A 15,421-nucleotide genomic window follows, 5' to 3' on the forward strand; every position below is an offset into this window, starting at 1 on the left:
ATATTTATAGTATTTAAATAATTGCCTTCCATTTTATATGAGGGTGTTTACATATTTTCTGGAAATGTTAAAAAATTAAGAAATTTGGAATTATTCAGGAGAGATCACTATTCAATATATTGCTTGGAAGTGATAATCAATAAGACTAGGGAAAAGTGGGTAGTACAGAGAAGGGTTCTAAATAAAGATTAGTCACCCCCAAGTAAACTTTGTCTATAAAAGTCCAATGGTAAATTATTTTAATAAAAGAATGGTACTGAACTATTGAACAAGTTGGAATGGAAAACTGGGAAATGTTAGGTAAATTTTATAATCATTATGCTTCTCTTTCTATTCTTCTGAAACATAAAGAATGTTAAAATGATTCTAAAAATATCATCCACTTGTTATTATAATTTCCTCACATTCTCTGATCTTTTGACACAATGCCCAGCGATCCCACCATGTGGCTGCCTGAAAACTTACTCAGGTTGCTGCCCACTGTAGATCACACATTTTTATTCAACAGATTTCTTAGAAATAGCTCACTCGTCTTCCCATTTGGCTCTTAGTGTGGGGACCCCTCTCCAAGTTTCTCTGAGAGGATTCTCTGTGCTCTGGTAATTAGAGGAGTAAGTGTACTAAATATATTTTTGGCAGCAAAGAACTCTGCCAGATAAATAAAGTAGCCCAGGTGTAAGGGAAGAAGGAAATAAATACTGCAGGAGGTGCTGCTGGCTTTGTTACCCCAGTAGAATTTTAAGTGCTTTCCAAACCTTTTAAAATACCTGGATAGTAACATTCATAAGGCTTTGTAAAATTTAATTGGAGCAATCCCATTAAACGGAGAATAGTTCAGAAGAGTCATGAAGAGAAGTAAGGTTAGCTAGGGAAGTGAAAGCACACTGCTGCAACTCAATTACATGAAAAGTATATTAAAGACTAATTTGTTCTTATGTTTCCCCACAAGTACAGTTATTTAAAAGTCCATGTTAAATGTAACTACCCCAAAATGCTAAAATTGAGATTAATCTTTAAGAATGTAAAATTACACATGAATGCAATAAAGGGAAGAAGAATACTAAGATTAGGTCAAATATCTTACTGAATTGGAAAATGGCTTCAAATATATCCAGAGGGAAGCATCACATCCCTCTACTCTATTCTGACATCATTGAGGCAGGATTTGGTCCTCTTCTTCATCTTTACCAATCTCAGCAATGGGCACCTATGAATCAGGGATACCCAGAACTCCCTGTGTTCTGGAAGCAGCCACTTTTCCCAGCCTTGCTGAGACCAAGTAACCCCAAACCCTGGCTCAAAAATACTGTATCAGCAAATATTTCAAGTAGAAACAACCAGATAATTTTCTGGCACTATGGTCAGAATGTGTGTGTCTCCTCAAAATGCATATGTTGAAATCCTAAACCCTAAGGTGATGGTGCTAGGAGGAGGGTCCTTGGAGATGATTAGGTCAAGAGGGTAGAACCTTCATGATTAGCATCAGTACCATTATAAAAGAGCCCAGAGAGCTGGCTAGCTCCTTTTACCATCTGAGGACAAAGCAAGAAGGTCTCATCTACGAGACAGTGGGTCCTACCCAGACACTGAATCAGCTGGCATGTTGATCTTAGCCACGTTTCTGTCTCTAGAACTATGAGAAACAAATTTCTGTTGCTTATACCTGGTCTTTTGTATTTTGTTATGACAGCCCAAATGAAGTAAGGCACCTGGATATCTGGAATGGATAAAAACACCAACTCAGTCTAGCCACATTATTTTGAAACTGGAAGGCTATGATCTTGGGAACTTTCTTTGTCATGTCCATGAGTAAAGGGGAAATAAATATTTCAGTAAGTTTGATGATAGAGGGCACAGAGCATGCAGAAAGATCTTGATAGGGAGAGAAATATGATGATGGTTTTGTCCACAGATCCAGGTTTTCCTAAAATTAAACTGCAATGTTGCCATTAGGCTCTTGGAGAGGTTTTATTACCTTTACAGAAAACTCCTTAATTATTTATTTTAAAATATTCTGGGTTTATTGTTTTGAAATCTAAATTTACCATGGTATTCAATAAGACAGAACAGCTAATGTATATAATTTCCCATTATTCCTTATTGCAATTCAGCCATTATGTTCTAAATAAGTCTCTCATTGAAGAAGTTTAATTTGGGTTTCTCTAATTTTAACTCCAAAGGGAGTTAACTAGTATTTAGTGACACATAGTATATACTTATCTAATATTTGAAAAATATTGACTGATAGAATAAAACCAATGATTGATGTGCTGACACTTTAGGCCACATGTTCTGAGTTTTAAAGGAGAGAATAGGTAAAATTTTAAGAAACAAGAACAACGAGAAGAGTACTTCAAATGAAAGGATTCCATCAGTCCAAGTAAGAAACAGAAAGACATCAGGCATGGGAGGGAATAAAGGCAATTTAGATGAAGGACGATATTAAGATAAAAATAGGATAGCATACAGGAATACATAAGTGTTAGAGGTTTAGGTTTAGGAGGGAAGGGAAAGCACAGGATGATTTAGGGGTTTTGGAGTGAAGGAATCACATCTGTATTTTAGGACTGTTTGGGATTTTACATTTAATATGGTAACAGGAACAGAGAGTAAAGATGCCAATACTAGTTGAATAGCTTACTTATAAACTGCCCAGGTTTTGAGCTAGCAATGGAAAATTAGATGAGTAAGTTTATTTAAACAAAGCAGAGAGATGTGGGTGACTGGAAATGGAGAGAAAGGGAGAGTAGACTTATAAAGGACTCCAGAGTCTTTTTAAATTTTTTTCCTCTAGAACTTTTTCATCCTGCATAGTTTCATAACTGAAACTGTACACTTTGAACAACATCTCTCCATTTCCACAACCCCAGCCCCGGAAACCACCATTCTACTCTCTACTGTTGTGACTTTGACATTTTGAGATTCCACGTATAAGTGCTATCATGCATATGTGTCTTTCTGTGCCTGGCTTATTGCATGTAGTATAATGTCTTCCAGGTTCATTCACGTTATTGCAAATGACAGGATTTCTTTCATTTTTAAGGCAGAATTATATTTATATATATGTACATGTGTTTATGTATTATGTTTTCTTTATTCTCACATCTGTTGACATTTAGGTTAAGTCAATATCTTGACTGTTGTGAATAATCATACAATGACCATGTGGGTGCAGATATCTCTTTGACATACTGATTTCATTTCCTTCGATGTATACCAAGAAGTGCGATTGTTGAATCTTATGGTAGTTCCTTGCTTTCTTTTTTTCTGAGACAGGGTCTCACTCTGTCGCCCAGACTGGATGCGGTGGTGTGATCAAGGCTCACTGCAGCTTCAACATCCCCAGGCTCAGGTGATCCTCCCATTTCAGCCTCCTGAGTAGCTGGGACTACAGGTATGTGCCATCATACTTGGCTAGTTGTTCTGATTTTGTAGAAATGGGGTTTTGCCATGTTACCCAGGCTGGTCTCAAACTCCTGTGCTCAAGCAATCCATTCGCCTCTGCCTCCCTAAGTGTTGGGATTACAAGTGTGAGCCATTGCACCCAGCTTAGCTTTTGTTGTTGTTGTTGTTGTTGTTTAGAGAAACCTCCATAGTTCTCCACACAGTTTTCATACTGTGTGAGCCACTGCACCCAGCATGTTAATTTTTTGAGAAACCTCCCTACTGTTTTCCATTACTATGCCAATTTTCATTCCTAACAACAGTGTTCAGTGGAAAAACAGTGTTCCATTTTCTCCACATCCTTGTCAACACTAGTTATCTTTGTCTTTCTGATAATATCCATTTGAGCAGGTGTAAGATGATACCTCATTGTGGTTTTGATTTACATTTCCCTGATGATTAGTAATGTGCATATTTTCTTTTGGAAAATACTGATTCGGATTCTTTGTCCATTTATTAATCAGGTTATATGTTTTCTAGCCATTGAGTTGCTTGAGTTCATGACCCACTTTGAAAATTAATCCCTCATACAATATGTATGGTTTGAAATATTTTTCTCCCATTCCATAGGTTGTTTCTTCACTTTACTGATAGTTTTCTTCACTATAAAGAAGCTTTTGGTTTGATGTGAATCCATTTGTTTAGTTTTGCTTTTGTTTTCTGTGCTTTGGGGATCATATCCAAAAAATCATTGCCCAAACTCATGTCAAAAGCTTTTTCCCTGAGTTAACTTCTAGTACTTTGCAGGGGTGTCCAAACTTTTAGCTTCCTTGGGTCACATTGGAAGAAGAAGAATTGTCTTGGGCCACACATAAAATACACTAACACTAACAATAGCTGATGAACTAAAAAAAAGTGGTTAAAAAAAAATCTCATAATGTTTTAAGACAGTTTACGAATTTGTGTTGGGTCACATCCAAAGCCGTCCTGGGCCACAAGCAGCCCACAATCCATGAGGTTGGACACACATGTTTCATAGTTTCAGGTCTCACATTTAAGGCTTTATTTCATTTTATTTTTGTATATGGTATTAGATAAAGGCCAAATTTTACTCTTCTGCATGTGGATATTCAGTTTCCCTAACATCACTTGCTAAACAGACTGTCTTTTCCTCATTAATATTCTTGGCATCTTTGTTGAAGATCAATTAATTATAAATGCATGGGTTTATTTCTGAGCTTTTTGTTCTGTTCCATTGCTCCATGTGTCTGTTTTTATGTCAGTACCATGCTGTTTAGATTACTATAGTTTTGTGATATATTTTGACATTGGATAGTGGGATGCTTCCAGCTTTGTTCTTCCATCTCAAGATTGCTTTGGTTATTCTGGGTCTTTTGTGGTTTCATATACATTTTAATATATTTTTCTGTTTCTGTGAGAAAGTCATTTGGAATTTTGATAGAGATTGCATTGAATATGTAGACTGCTTTGAGCAGTAAAGCCATTTTAAAAATATTAAGTCTTCCAATCCATAAACACAAAATATGTTTCCATTTATTTGTGTCTTTAATTTCTTTCATCAATATTTTGTACTTTTCAGTGTATAGATCACTCACTTTGTTAAACTTATTTCTATTTTAATTTTTGTTTATTCTATCCTAAATAAAATCTTTTTAAAAACTTTTTGAATAGTTTGTTGTTGTTATATAGCAATGCAACTAATTTTTGCATGTTGATTCTGTATTCTACAACTTTACTGAATTTGTTTTAGCAGCTTTTGGTAAAGTCTTTAGGATTGCCTACATATAAGATCATTTCATCTGCAAACAGAGACTATTGCACTTCTTCCTTTCAAATGTGGATGTCAGAGGATTCTAGAGTCACATGGACAAAATAGTTATTCTATAGGGCAAATTTCAGAAGTCAAAGCAAAAGCTATTTTTGAAGAAATGTATGTATGTTATAAGTTCCATCTTAGACACCTTAAGTTGACATGTCAGAATGGAGGTGATTAGTAGGCAGAAAGAATGTATAAAAGATGTTAAATAAGAAGTTACTGCAATATAAAATGGTAATCAAAAATCTGTTATTAAGTCAAATAGAGAGCTATTAATTATTCTATTATTTCCAAATGTAAACCTAGTACCTTTCTACAGGACACATCCTAGAATTGAATATACATATTTCATTTACATTTACTTTTAGTGAAATATGACATGCTAAATCCAAAATTCCTCTCACTATAAGGAAGTGATTCATTGCTGAAATTATAAAAAGCCCAATTCTGTTGTTTAGGAGGTAAATGTATGCCTCTGGGAGAAGATATTTTTAGAGGGGTTCTCTACTAACATTTGCTGAATAAATGAACAATGTTAGAACTATAGGAGAGGAGAGAACGTGTTGCATATTGTGTAACTCAGATCTAAAACACAGCTGATGTTTGAGACATGCTTACCATTAAATATATTCTTCCATCAAATTGTGAGTCTCAAGCTTACCTAAGGCCAGACCATGACAAATAAGGGCTGCCCACAGGTTAATGATTTGAGATCTGAAGTGAGAAAACATATACATAACCGGCCAACTTTTCTTCCTTCTTTTCCTCCCTGCCTCCCTCCCCACTCCTTCCTTTTCTCCTTCCCTTATTTTCCTTCCTTCCTTCCTTCCTTCCTTCCTTCCTTCCTTCCTTCCTTCCTTCCTTCCTTCCTTCCTTCCTTCCTTCCTTCCTTCCTCCCTCCCTCCCTCCCTCCCTCCCTCCCTTCCTCCCTCCCTTCCTTCCTTCTTTTCTTCCTTCCTTCCCTCCCTGCTTCCTTCCTTCTCTCCCTCCTTCCCTCATCCACATTAAAGTATTTGTAAAATTATGTAAAAATTCTTACATCTCCTGGTTAAGCTGATGAAGGAGGAAGTGATTTTCATTGTAAGACTATCTGAGTTTTAAGATTAAAATATATGTTTGGTGGTCTAATTATTCCAGTACTGGGAAACTCCCTATCTGCAGATGCAGAGGGAATAAATCTGTGCTGTTTTTGTGGTATTTATTTTATATTTTTCCTTTAACTCTCATCTATTAAGGATTATTATGTTATTAAGTTATTTATTAGTCATTGAAGAATAGATTGCCTCACAATCTGGTAAGACAAAAATGAAAATACACATTAATAATGAGACAGTATAATGGGTATCAAAATGGAAGATTCCACTGTAGTCACCAGGCTCACCCCTAAGACGTTTGAGGCCTGAGGCAAGCGTGCACCTGCAGGCCCATCTGCCTTATTTCTAAATATTTAAGAGTAATAAATATAGTTAATAACAGTTCAATAAAATATTGAATCTTGATAAATACATGGTCATAGCAAAAACAGAATGAATACTTGTTAACTTGTTCCTTTTTCTCCCTTAACCTTCTCCTCTAATTTCTTAAGAAATCCACAGGACAAAATTCTACTTTATTTTCCTCTTTGTTTTTTGGAGGGGTCGGTAGAAGTTAATTTCTCCCCCTGTCCAGGATAAGCTCACAGTGCTCCCTCCTCCATTTTTGCTGGGTTTCTTCTTCTCTGGCCAAGTTCAAATGAATACATATCTGTAAGGGACTCATAGCCCATATTCGCCTTGGGAACCTGAGACTCAAAAGCCAGGTTTAGATTTACAATTCTCAACTTATTGGCACAAAAGAAAGCGCACATAATTGGCCTACACCCTTTCTGTTCAGATATCTAACCTCATCTCAATTCTCTGTGGTCTCTCACACATCAATTTAAAACCAGGAGCACACTTGGAAACTCTAACCACAACTCCCTACTCTGATTACAAGAAATTCCCTCCAAAGGGCAGACTTGAGAAAATTGTCAGCATAGGTCTCAGATGTACATTTCTGGCCATTTGGGGGTGGAATTCTGGAGCCTCTGAGTTGTGGTCTAGAAGAGAAGGGTACATGGGCTCTAGTTGTAAATATTCCCTAAGCCATCAGATTCTTCTCTTAAAGAGGAAAGGCACTCATGCTTCTTCTGATGCCAGGGTCTCTGATGCCAGGGTCCTGGCCAAAGGTGAACGCAATGCAGTCCAATACAGACGCCACTAGCTACATCTGGCTATTTCAATTTTAATTGTAATTGATTAAATGTGAATAAAATGTAACATTTAGTTATTCAGTCTCACTAGCCACATTTCAAATGCTCAATAGATAAAAATGGCCAATAGCTACCACTGTGGTTAGTGCAGATGTAGAACACCTTTCTCATTGAACAAAGTTCCTTTGGACAGCATTGAAGTAGGCAAATCTCCAGCAGCTTGGTTTGACAGCCATGCTACTGAAACACATTTACTCAAATGAAGTAGAATTCCATCTTCACAGATTATTGGTTTAGGACAAGTTATCATACTAAAGAGAATTGAGAAAAAAGGTGACAAAGTATGTTAGGATATAGGAGGAATTTTATAATTTATCTAATGTTGGAACTTTGTCTTTATAGAAAATAAAGACCATATCTTATTTTACTTTAGTACTATTCAAATCTAGCTCCATTCAAGTACAATGATATATATGAGAATGGTAGGATTATGCCCCTTAAAGAAAAAAAAAATAGAATGTGACTGTTTCAAGGAATGAAACGGAGGCAGAGGGGCATTGCTATGGGCTTAAAGTATAACTCTCTTCCTTGAAACTATTCAGCCACTTCCTCTTTTAGTAGAGTGAATATTAAAGTCCAAACAGCTAAGATTGAGAGTGAGCTCCTGTTTTAAGAGTCTGTGTGTAATCTGATCGTAATTTACCTCTCATGGGTAATTGCTGTCTTTTCTGTTTCTTTCCCAGTTACCCTTCATTTCTTTCAGTACCTCAGAGTATGATGCTCTCTTGATCTCTGTAATAGTTGATATTATGTGTCAACTTGTCTAGGCTATGATTCTCAGCTGTCTGGCCAAACACGAGTCTAGATGCCGCTATGAAGATGTTGTTTAGATGTGATTAACATTTATAATCAGATTACCCTTCATAATGTTAGCCATTTGATCAGCTGAAGCCCTTAAGAGCAAAGAAAGGGATTGCCCAAGGAAGAAGGAATTTTCAACACTGTAACATTAACTCACATCTGAATTTCCAGCCCACTGAGCTGACCTACAGGTTTGAGATTTGCCAGCACTCATAACGCTCACACAATCAGGTGATCAGTTAGCCAATTCATTAAAATCAATCTCTCTCTCTCCTCTCTCTCTATATATACACATACACACATCTATACATATAAATATACATCTATATACACACATACATGTATATGCAAGTATACACACATGTATATATATACACATATTACATATTATTGTGTTGTATTTTATATATGTATATACAATATTATATATTATATTTTATACATGTGTATACCATAATACACATATGTACATATATGTACTAAATACACATACATAATACATATATTGTATACACATACATAAAATAAACATGCATATATACATGTATATATACAAATAAACATATACATATTATTGTGTACACATATTAATGTGTATGTGTGTATATATACATATACATGTATATATAAGTAAATATTAAATATGTATGTTGTATGTTTATATGTATATGTCATCTCCTGTTGGTTCTGTTTCTGTGGAATAGAAAGCCCCAATACAATGTCTTTATCTGCGCTTTCCCATCATCCCATCATATTCTCACCACCATAACCTCTCCCCACACTCTCAATTTGTCTAATTCCTATTCATCTTTGCATCTTTTTTTTGAAGCCATTTTGTCCAGGAAGCATTTCAAGACTGTTAAGACGGTTCAATAGGTAACTTTCTTAGTGTTCCCAAAGTATTCCCAAAGTTCATTACCCTAATCCTTCCAATGTGGCTATTTAATTACTACAAGTTATCAGAAGACAATTTTGTTTGTGTGTTTGTTTTTTTGCGGGGAGGGGTATTTTTCACAAGACCTGGACAAAATAGATATTCAGTAAATGTGTGCTGAGAAAATGAGTTAATCAATAACTAAATGAATGAGTACATAAGGAATGATAAAATAGTAGGATAAGAAATACATACAAAAAAAATCACAGGGAAAGTTTTCCAGAATATTAGTGAGCTGAATTTGTGGAAGGAGATCAAAGACATAACCATATGTAATTCCAGTGAGATGGGAAAATACTAACTGTTATGATTATCATCACTTGATGCCTACTGTGTCCTTGATATGTGCAGACATGATTTAAAGCACGTAGTCACTTCATTGCATCTTCTTAACTACTTCATAAAATACATGTTATGATGATCTCAAACTAGTGATTTTCCAAACAGTTGATAAACCTGAAACATTGAAATCATGCACACTTGGCACAAGCTCACCCAGCTAATAGGTAACAAAGACAAGATTTAGTCAGATCAGACTGGTTCCAGTGCCTGGGCTTACAATCCCTTCATAATATTGCTTCCAGACCCCTTGAAAGAAATATAATCTTTGAAGAGGACTGAATTCCACACTGTCTTTGCTTCCAAGCATAGCACTTGAACTCGTTTTTTATGTGTTATGTTAAGCTTTAAATTGCCGATAACATTTCTTTTCCAACCAGTTTTCCATCAGTAAAGCTTGCCTCTGATTCTATAACCATTACCATCCATTATAGTCATATACATGTGAGCTTCCCTAAACAAGTCAAAGCATTCAGAAAACGAGAAGTTTTCTCAGGTACTGCAGGAGGAAATGACTGCTTACTAGGAAATCATTATCCATATGAAATGGACTGAAAGTGGATGTTATTTAGCATGAAATCATGTAGAATGACCCTGAAAGATTTTAAAAAGTAATCAACAACATTGCATCTGCTCCCACCGATTCATAATAACTGGGAGTTCACCTTTCCAAACAAGAAGATGGATTCTGAATTTATAATATTTTTCCATAGCACACAGAGTTCTAACAGGTTTGTGACCATGAGCCAACCTCAAATGAACAGAACTGTGGTCAGGTTTAAGAGTTCTTCATGGCTTTAAAAGAAATTTTAACATGACATGAGTTTCTTGAAGTAATAAGAAATGGCTGTCAGGAGACATTAGATATGAAAATAATTTGATAGATGCATTGTATGTATAATAGAAAATACCTTCGTTATCACTATGAATGCAATAGAAATAAAATCTATTGCTAAAAGCTCATCAATTTTTGGCCAGGCCTGGTGGCTCACTCCTATAGTTCCAGTGTTTGGGAGGCCAAGGCAGGAGGACCACTTGTGGCCAGGAATTCTAGACCAGCCAGGACAATATAGTGAGACCTTGTCTCTACCAAAATTGTTTTCAAAAATTAGCCAGGTGTGGTGGCATGTGCTTTTAGTCCTAGCTATCTGGGGGGCTGAGGTGGGAGGATCGCTTGAATCCAGGAGTCAGAGACTGCAGTCAGCTATTATTGCACTCCCGCCTGTCTCTAATAGAAAATAAATAAATAATATGTTTCGGTGACCTCATTCATTGTATCTAAATCTTCTGTTTCTTTGATTCCATAAATTCCATGTTGAGTATACAGGGTTGTCAGCAGCTGATTGATCGTGTCAGGGACTCTGAGGGCCAGGGAGAGGCACACTTAGCTCTCCTGTGTCGGCTCCTGCTTTGTGTTGCAGTTTGCTTTTGATACCCTTGCTAAAACAAATTGAAACTTAATCCAGTGCTAAAATGGCTGTGTGCATATTGTATTCAAGAGAACATTAAGAAAGCACAGCTCTGCAGGGTGCAAGGACTAACCTGTATCACCACAAAATTCCACAGATGTCAGCGCATCCATTTTCTATTTAAGCAGGAAGCTGTTGTCTACTTCGCAATATGTGGTATTTATTCTTTACTCATCTGTGCAATGACAAACCTGATCCATCATGCAGATTTAAAAGACTTAGTAGATTCTTATGAATTTTCAGGAAAGTTTATGTAGTGACTCACTTTCCTAAACTCCAAAAGGATATAATAATACACACTTCATAGAAACATGATAAGAATTAGAATGAGAAAATGCTGGCTTATTATAAGCATTATCATCTCAATATTCTTAAGTATATTTCAATGTCTTTTTAAAAAATCCTTTAAAATATTACCAGTTTGATAATCTACCACTACGTCTCAGTACTGTACATAATTTGAGTTAAAATGAAATTTACATGGAAGTATTTACATGACTTAAATTCATTTTGTACCAGACCACAAGGGTGTCACCCATGTGCTCACCTTTTGTTTTATACCTTTTGTTTATACACCTTTTGTTTTACATCCCTGCATTCTAAACCAAAACCAAAACAAAAGAGCAAAATTTACCTTTTGGAGTCCATTATTCAATGATATGTAAAGTGACGTAGTGATTTTTGTTATCAGATTCAAGCAGGCCCCAGTAAGCTATTTTGACATTCACATTCCAGCCAGATTTTTGAATTTTCAATAAATGCAAAAATGTTCTATGGTGTATTTTAATTCTCCAAATGGATTCAAAAATGGATTTCTTTCCTGCAAAAAGTGTTATTGAAATATATTTGAAAGTCCCTAATGCCATTAATATGATCTAACTTAGCATGAATAAAAGCTTTCCCTTAATAAAAATGGAAGTACTATGGACAATTACTCTAGCAATGATCCCAGCAAGAAAGATATTTAATTATGTTAACAAAGGCTATTCATTTTCCCTTGTTCCCCCCAATTTTATTTTAAAACTGCTTCATTATTTGGTTCACAGAAGTAGTTTGTTTCCTCATGCCTTGCCTTGGAAATCACTATTATTAACGGCCACAGGTCAGCTTAGTGGGATCCACTCAGCTATTCTTATAGTCTCAACTGACCTTTATCAAATTTTAATTTTAGCTAAAACTTCCAATTTTTCCATGCCTCAGAACAAATTCACTAAGTGAACAAGTCAGAAACGCAGGTTCTGTTGCTGTTTTTGACTTTTCAAACCAATCATAGAAAATAAACTGTGGCCTGGGAGTAATATGATTTTCATTCTGAGTTTTTATTTATGTGTTCTTAACTGGAAAATGCCAGAGCCCTTTTTATACATTCAGGGTCTTCCGTCAGGGCCATTAATGAGCACCATGTGCCAGTGATGAATTCTGAAGCTGAAAGTGGCACTCTTTTTTTTTTTTTTTTTTTTTAACCGAGACTGATATTATCCTACTTAGACAAATTCCTATGTGTTCATATGTTTATTATATTTTGTAATTTTGGTCGTTTTCAAGCATCAAATATACACACGGGAATGAGAAGCTAAAGTCAGAGCAAATACATGCGGCAAAGTTTGTCTCTGAGATTCTATTCCACCAATGTTGCAGTTGAAAAACAGGTGAACAGCCTGGGTAATACAATAAAGCAGCGGTCCTCAACCTTTCGGTGGAAGACAATTTCTCCCCCGTGCGGGGCGGGGGTGGGCCATGATGGATAGTTTCAGAATGAAACTGTTCCACCTCAGATCACCAGGCATTAGATTCTCATAAAGAGCGGAAAACCCAGATCCCTCGCATGCGCAGTTCGCAACAGGGTTTGCCCTCCTTTGAGAATCTAATTCTGCAGCTGATCCGTCAGGAGGCAGAGCTCAGGCGGTAATGCTCCCTTGCCCGAGGCTCTTCACCTCCTGCTGTATGGCGGAGTTCCTAAAAGTCCACGGACCCAGGTTGGGAACCCCTGCACTAAAGGACTTTCCGAGGGTATTTGCGTGATTATCTGTAGCTTAGGCTCACCTAAATACCAAATCATCCTTGTATAAATGAAATCAATGAGCAAATGAATTTTGCAGATGTCAGCGAGAACATTCTCCTACGCAAACAAGCACTTGTGCAGATTACCTATGTTTCTAGGTGGATAGCAGTAAAAGGCTCAACTGTATGTTGCATTTTCAGTGAGATTTGAATTCCCATGGGGAACCCAAAGACCAAGAAAGGGAAGAGCTGATAAGTGATAATGGTTAAGATTGCCTTTAAGAAAACTATCTCTGGGACAGCTATTTGAACTACTGACATTGATGAATTTGAGAGGTAAAAACACTTACAGGTCCATCTCTTTTCTAACCAAAGTGTTAGTGTTTAAACTCTCAAAAAGAAATGACTGTTTATTTCAGTATTAATACACGTACATTTTGCTACAGAGCTTATTTTGACTATGTAGCGGGACATGATGTCACGTGCCTGTAATCCCAACTACTCAGGAGACTGAGGTGGGAGGATTGCCTGAACCCAGGAGGCCAAGGCTGCAGTGAGCCATATTCACGCCACTGCACCTCAGCCTAGCCGACAGAGAGAGACTCTGTCTCAAAACAAAACAAAACAAGAAACAACAACAACACAACAACAAAAATGTATCCTGGTTAAGTCTTCAGGAAATGTTCCTTAATGTATCCCTTCTCTTGGTCAGTAGCTATGGGCATTATATATTAAAGACTGAAATAAGCCCTGCAGCAAATGTATCTTCTTAACTTTGTTTAAGCAGCATTTTATAAACTTAATTATCCACAGAACACTCTTTTTCCAGGAATAACTATTAACATTCCATTAAATGTATTCTTCTGATGTTTATATTTCAAAAATAAAATTAAAATGGTGGACTAGGTGACATTTAAGGACACACTCAGTTTTAAATTTCAAGACCTCTGCTTTGTAAGAAAGAATATAGCTCAGCTCCACTCCTTTGCACTGCTAACTAGTTTCAGCATTTATTATATTCAAGGGCAGAAGCTCCTCTACTTAGGACCTCAGTCTCCTCTGCTTTAATGCAAATCCATTCTTCTTTTCTAGCTCCTCCTTGAACTTTGAGAGCCACTCCTAAGGCAGCATCCTAATCAGAAATAACCTCTTTAATTAGTTAGAAGGCCACGAATGTCGCCTGTCAGATTCTCTCAAATACGTATTAGTTCTTCGATGCATCCCTTCATCCCTTAGAAGATCTATTCTCCTATCTTGGTGGCCTAATTTTCTTTCTTTCTTTTTTTTTTTTTGAGATGGTGTCTCCCTCTGTCGCCCAGGCTGGAGTGCAGTGGCACGATCTCGGCTCACTGGAAACTCCGCCTCCTGGGTTCAAGCAATTCTCTGCCTCAGTCTCCCGAGTAGCTGGGATTATAGGTGCCCACTATTGTGCTGGTCTAATTTTTGTATTTTTAGTAGAGACGGGGTTTCACCATCTTGTCCAGGCTGGTCTTGAACTCCTGACCTCATGATCCACTCATTCAACGACCCGAAGTACTGGGATTACAGGCATAAGCCACCATGTCCAGCCCTAATTTTCTTATTGTACAGTCTATGGATTTGAACATGGCCATAAGAAGGACAGAGTTGATGATGTAATAAACTCATGGTTGAAAAAGTCAAGGAAATGATCTGACTCCTGAAAAATCTTTCCAAAACATAACTATTACAAACTACAGGCTCCTCTCCATTTTTCTGTCCCCAGCCTCTGACCTTACTTCGCATGATGGTCCAGGTTTGTGGAACCTCCCTCCTGAAGCATTGCCAACCAGTCAAAAGAAAGTTAGCCACCAACCACACTATACCTCAAAAAGCTGGGGTAGGCTGGGCGTGGTGGCTCACGCCTGTAATCCCAGCACTTTGGGAGGCTGAGGCAGGTGGATCACCTGAAGTCAGGAGTTAGAGACCAGCCTGCCTGACATGGGGAAACCCCTTGTCTACTAATACAAAAATTAGCCAGGCATGGTGGCACATGCCTGTAATCCCAGCTACTCAGGAGGGTGAGACTGGAGAATCACTTGAACCTTGGAGGCGGAGGTTGCAGTGAGTCAAGATCATGCCACTGTACTCCAGCCTGAGTGACAGAGCAAGACCCCATCTCAAGACAAAAAACAAACAAACAAAAAACTGGGGTAATACATGTGGAGGGAAATGTGAGATGGGCTGTGGTGTGTCATAAGAAGAACTGGACCTACATTACTATTCACTAAACATTCCCAAGATTTCCCAGCTTCTTGGAGTTAATCAGTTGCATAGGACTAATTCTAGCTTGTCAGTGTGGTTAGAACGAATCTGTATCATTTGGGAGCTGCACCTGCAAAACACCA

Source organism: Macaca mulatta, chromosome 20, assembly GCF_049350105.2.
Source record: "Macaca mulatta isolate MMU2019108-1 chromosome 20, T2T-MMU8v2.0, whole genome shotgun sequence".
Lineage (NCBI taxonomy): Eukaryota > Metazoa > Chordata > Mammalia > Primates > Cercopithecidae > Macaca > Macaca mulatta.